This window comes from Monopterus albus, unplaced genomic scaffold (assembly GCF_001952655.1).
Source record: "Monopterus albus unplaced genomic scaffold, M_albus_1.0 scaffold17.1, whole genome shotgun sequence".
NCBI classification, from domain to species: domain Eukaryota; kingdom Metazoa; phylum Chordata; class Actinopteri; order Synbranchiformes; family Synbranchidae; genus Monopterus; species Monopterus albus.
Genome location: NW_018127897.1, coordinates 1,150,777 through 1,156,776, shown reverse-complemented (window position 1 = coordinate 1,156,776; position 6,000 = coordinate 1,150,777).

The window sequence follows — 6,000 nt, the reverse complement described above, 5'->3', positions numbered from 1 at the left end:
TTGTTTTTTTGTTTACCTGAGATACAAACCACCAGAGACCCAGATTAACTGAGCAGAAAGTTTGTATTAGTAACAGTGCATACTTTTTCTGTTTCCTATCATTTCCTTCATACCAATGTTTCCCCTCTCACCCACTATTACAACTCTACACTCGGTTGTCAGTTTATTAGGTACACTATGCTAAAACTAATGCAATATAATACAACTCTCCTGCAATAAATTACTGAATATGAATACATTCATATGGCCAGGATAGAAACATGCCAACTATAAACTGTTATTTTATGTTTTATATGAGTAGACAATGGAATCAACAAAGAACAAAATTGTCTCACTGAATGCAACAAAAAGAAATATTGTTCTACACTGTTTAATCAATCAACACAATGATGACATCAACACGTGCATTGTTCATGATTATAAACAAGTATATTTTATAAAGCACTAGTTATACAAAAAGGTATGCATGCGCACTCCTTTCACTGAAAGTTCACTCAAAGTAATTTGTTGGATTGACTTAACCCAGCTATGTCAACAATTTCCACATAACTGTGTTGCGTTAGGAGTATTACTAAATTATATCTAATGTCAAACTAACTTTTTATGCACAACCTACATGACTGTATTAAGTAATTCCAACATTATCTGTTCAGCTTGTATTTAATTAATAAGTCAGTGTCTGGGTAACTAAACCAACTCACATAAATTCAGCATAATGCTGTTTATTTTTCTTTACTTAACTTTAAAAAAATTCCAAACTTGTTACAAAATCTGGCAGTTGATCACAGACCTATAAAAATTGCCATAACAAAAATATTTCCACCTTATATTTTTCAGTGTTTCATAAAATAATACAACAGAAAATACTGCAGTGGATAAGGTTCTGATGTTTTGATAGATTCAACAATAATAACTTGGTCAAATTAGCTTTGGATTTCTGAATAAAAACTGCTTACAGTTTCAGTAGCTTATACACATGGGATTTGTCAAATAAGACAAAAAAAAAATCCCACTTTACACTGTCCCTTGAACACAACACTCAACAGTCTAGAAACATCAAAGTTTGCTTACCTCAGTTAACATCAAATATGTGCCATGAAATGCTTCAAAAAAGTCTTTTTTTAAATGGACAACATAAAATACAAACAGAAAAAAAAATCCAGGTCTGAATGGACATTTAAGAACAGTGCTTATTTCAGTAAAATTAAAATGAAACCTCTTTCACAGCTTCTGTCACTTTTCTCTTTTGTGAACATTCAGAAAGTCTAACACATATGCAGGTAATACCAACATATCTATCTTATAATTGAAACAATTTGTTTTTTAGCACCTGAACCTTTGTTGACAGGCGTTTGCCATCCAGTTCCATCATAAGTATTTGAAGAACCTCAAATGTGTACTTCAGGTTTGTTGGGTAGCTCAAATTCAATGAGTACATGAGGCCAAATAAGACTGCGAGTGCATTTGCTATGTTACCAAGGTTGTTAAGCACTTCCACACCTTCAATTACAATTCCAACATCTTCCAGGTCATCTGTGGGTTCAGCACCTTCCTTTATTATGGCAAAAATTCCAAGTATTGTTGCGCCACCTGGCCGGTGCATCAGCAAAAGACATGAGCTACTGAGCATGTGCAAAGTCTGTCCTATGGAAACTCAGACAAACTAGGTCACATGACCACTAATTTCAGAAGAAAATAGGATCTGAATGGATTCACTCAACACTGTTACGTTGTATTAAATCAAGTGGCTTTTGTGACTATAACAAGTTTTCAGTTTTAGTTTAACCTACTAAAGTGGGTTGTGTTTTAAAAGCTCACAGGTGTATTAATTAATTTGGACACAGATGCATTTAATTAATTGAGCATGTCATAAAGTTCACTTTTTTGAGTGTTCACTGTCTTGATTCTAATTGATTTTAGTAGTTTTTAAGCTGGTTTATAATGATGGCAAATAAAAATGTGTAAGGATAGTTTATCCCTCGTGCACATGCAGCCTCCAGCTATGTTTGCTCTTCAGGTGATACTGTGGTAATGCAGAGTCCAGATGTTTCTCATCTGCTGCATGTCTAGAAAATTTAATTCATTCAGTAATTTCAAAGATTATCATTGCTTTATATGAATAGCAGTGACACACTGAAGAAAGAAAGAAAGAAACAAGACAAAACAAAATAAAAACAGGTGTTCAAGTTTTGCCTTTAACTGACAGTAATATCAGGTGAGTGCTGCGTTTTTTTCTGTTTGAAGGACATAGCGTACAAACTTGCTGAAACTGGTGCTGCAGTTAGGTCATCTGTGGTTGGAAAGTACACAGTTAGACAGATAGACGTTATCTCTTTTGACACAGTTATTCTTTGCTCACTGGTTTACATGACAGAATTAGCTGCTGTGAGAGAAAGGTGGCCACAAAACACTGTTCACACCTGCCCTTCTGCCACTTTTCAAATAAAGATGTGGTTTTCCTCTGAGACGTACTGAACCCACAAACAAAAATATCAGCATAGTGTGACATAAAGGACAACATCATACTGGCTTATAGATTCTGACATAAAACATTTAATATTTGTTTGACTACTCCAGTCCCATTTTCTCTCCATATTGTCTGTCATTGTGTTCTGTGTTTAACCTGTCTCAAACTATACAAAAATGCAATGAAAAAAAAAAACTATTATTTAAAACAACAAGAATAACTTGTTTGTCAAATTCAGTACTAGCATATTACATCATGATGATAACTCATGATAAAGTACCTTTAGCAAATTTTTAGGTGGCACAGCTCTGCTCAGTGTCGTCAAACTCATCATTACTGCCATCTGCATGTTAGAAATTAAAATATTTGGCTTTAATAAAGACAATAAAGCCTTCCTCTGTAATGCAAAAAGTTGCTAAATACAGGATTGTTATTACTCACCTACAGCAGCGTACACATCCTCATAATCGTCAGAGTAAGTGGAGTCCGCAATGCTCGAAGCATTCTGATACCTGATGAGAAAATATCTGCAAGCTAAATAATACTACTGTAACCACAACAGTAACATTAGTAACTTTGCACAATAATATTATTCTACACTGGTGTAAAGATAATGCAACATAAAAAGTGTCAGAACAAATTAATGTAAAAAATAATAACTGAAAAAAATCTTTCAGTAACAAAAGTCACTCAGCAAATTAAATTATTTTTTATGATTTATTATAAATATATGCTTATATTATAAAGTAATAAAGCCTATATTACTTTCCTTCTGTGTCAAAGCAACACCCAAGTAAAACAGATTTATGTTCTTACCCATCTTCATCCTCTATATTGAAAGTTTCTCCTGGTAAATGAAAAAAAAAAAACAATGTATACAGTAAAACAAACAAGAAAAAAACCTGAGCAATAAAAGAAGAAAATAAATTGACTCATTTCTTCTGCTATGGCTTTATATCTCAGTAGGTGTGTGTGTAATTATATTTGTTTTACATAGCTTAACTCTTTTCTTAAGAAAGTCACAAATGACTTAATTACAAGGTACTGTATGTAGTGATAGAAATAATTAGAACCCACCAAACAGATGATATTTTCTTTCTAATTCATCAAAGGTAATTTTATTAGAATTTCCCCCCAGGGTGGGTGTTTACTGTAATTCAGTTTTCAACATACTGTCTTGTGCTTCCAGATCCTCTCCCTCTGTCTGCTCCTGCTGTTCCTCCAACATGTTTGCATTTGGCTGCTCACTCGTTCCACTTTAAGAAAACACAATTTATAGAATATGAAAGTCCTTTTATTAAGTCAGTACTCTTTGACATGTTTTTATCCTAATAAAATTGTCGAGCTGGCATGGTGTTGCAGTGGTTAGCTCTTCTAGATTTTTGATTCAAACCTCACCACAGGCTAGGGCCTTTCTTTGTGGAGTTTACATATTCAGTGTGGGTTTTTTTTCTGGGTACTCTGGCTTCCTCCTACTCTGTGCGGGTTAGGTTGATGAGTGACTCTAAATTAGCCGTAGGTGTGAATGAGAGTGTGACTGGTTGACTGTCTCTACGTGTCAGCTCTGTGATAGACTGATAAACCAGGGTGTACCGTGCCTTTTCCTAGTGTCAACTGAGATCCAGCACACCATGTCCAGTGCTCATCCGCCAAAGAGACAGGATAAGGAGTATGCAGTAGACGGATGGATGGATAAAACAGTAAAGACCACAGGTCTGGGAGTGTCATCAGACTCACCTTGTATTGCACAGGTTGGAGCAGCCTGCTGAAATAGGAATAAAACACAACTTTGCAGTAAATTACGTAAATGCACACTGTATGTTTGAGTTAATGAAGTAGTTGGTGTGATAAACCAGTCATACAATTTAAAAGCTACTGCCAAACACTAAAATAGATTTTTTAGTCTGTCAGTCAATGAAAGTATCATTTTAGTGCATATTAATTATTTCTCTCTAACAAGCTGACCTTGTTTGATCCAGCACAGGCCCAGTAACAGGATCACGGTTATCAATCCACCGTAAATAAATAAATGATTAAACAAACTCCCTGTAAAGCAAAACAAATATCATGGATATTATTATATTTCAAAAAGTGTTTTATGCTTCAATAAGAAAAATTCTGAATGAAAATTAAAGCACCAACTAAACTGAACAGAAAAACTAAATTTTTTTTTTTATTGAATTCTGTTACCATGAACTGCTGACATCCTCACCTTTGACCTCAAGTAATACCCTGTTATTTCCATAGAGTGTTTCTTCATGTTCTTTTATGCATTTTGACGGCAGCACCACACAGCTGTAATGACCCGAATCCCTCATGACAGCACCCTCAATGATGAAATTCGATTCCATCCGTTTAATATTAAATGCTTGCACTTGAAGGATTTTTTCATTCTTCCTCAAGTAAGACTGGATGAGTTGACATTCACCGAATGTTTGCAGGGTGTCATTAAAAGTACACCTGAATTTAACATCGTATCCCTCGCTGACAGTAGATGGCCCAACCAATGAGAGTTCTGCAGGGAGAAAATTGGCTGCGTAGCGGCGGTAGAAAATGAGAAGAAAAAGATAACACTGGCATACAGTAATACTTCTGTAGGAGTGGAAATACTTACCTATAATCAGAATCTGGATGGTGTTGTGCGCTCTTGTAGCTACTACTACAGAAGGTTTGAACTTCATTTTGGAGTAAGCGCAGCTATAATTTCCACTGTGTTGGCGACCAGCTCTGTGTATGATGAAGGTAGTGTCACTTTGATCTTGTGTCTGCTCCAGCATCTTGATGCCAAGGCCATCCTTACATAAATAAACATACACCATGGTGGGTCTCTTTAACCCAAATGTGCTACAGGTTATATAAAGGTTATCGTTCTCCCTTATAGTTTTCTCTTGGGCAAAGATCCTCGCAGGAAAAGTTTCTGTAGAATTCATTTGTGGAAAAAGAGACAAACATTTTTTGATAAATGATACAGAACAGTCACAGTGTGAATACAGCACACGTCTTCTCATGAATCAAAGCTTACCATTAGTTTGGCTCACAACCTGCTGTGCAACAGCACCTTGAAGAAAAAAGTTAAAAATAAACCTTTATCCTTTAGCTTGTGTGCAAAACTTCACTAATTGTAAATACAGAAAATTAAATAGTTAAACATGTCAATACTCACATAGCAGAATGGTGAATGGACTCAAGATTATAAGCAATTTAATACCCATAGCATCCCATAGGTGTGCACAGCATACCTTGTGAAACCCTGCATAGAAACTATCATGTTCTAAGCTTCACCGAGAGAAGGCTGGAAGATTACACAAACTGTAATGATTCATTTCCTGTGCTGTGGTCACCTGTGACACGTTAACACATTTGTTCCAAAATTAAACATCACCAGCTGAAAGCGATTGTCGATAAGAAAGTAAAACTCACCAGACAGTATTTTTTAAAACTGTTGTAACTGAACTTTTTATATGTAGTAGTGAACATTATCTTCCATTAAGATTTCATTGGTGTTCCCTTTGTCCCCGATTATTAGCCAGTTT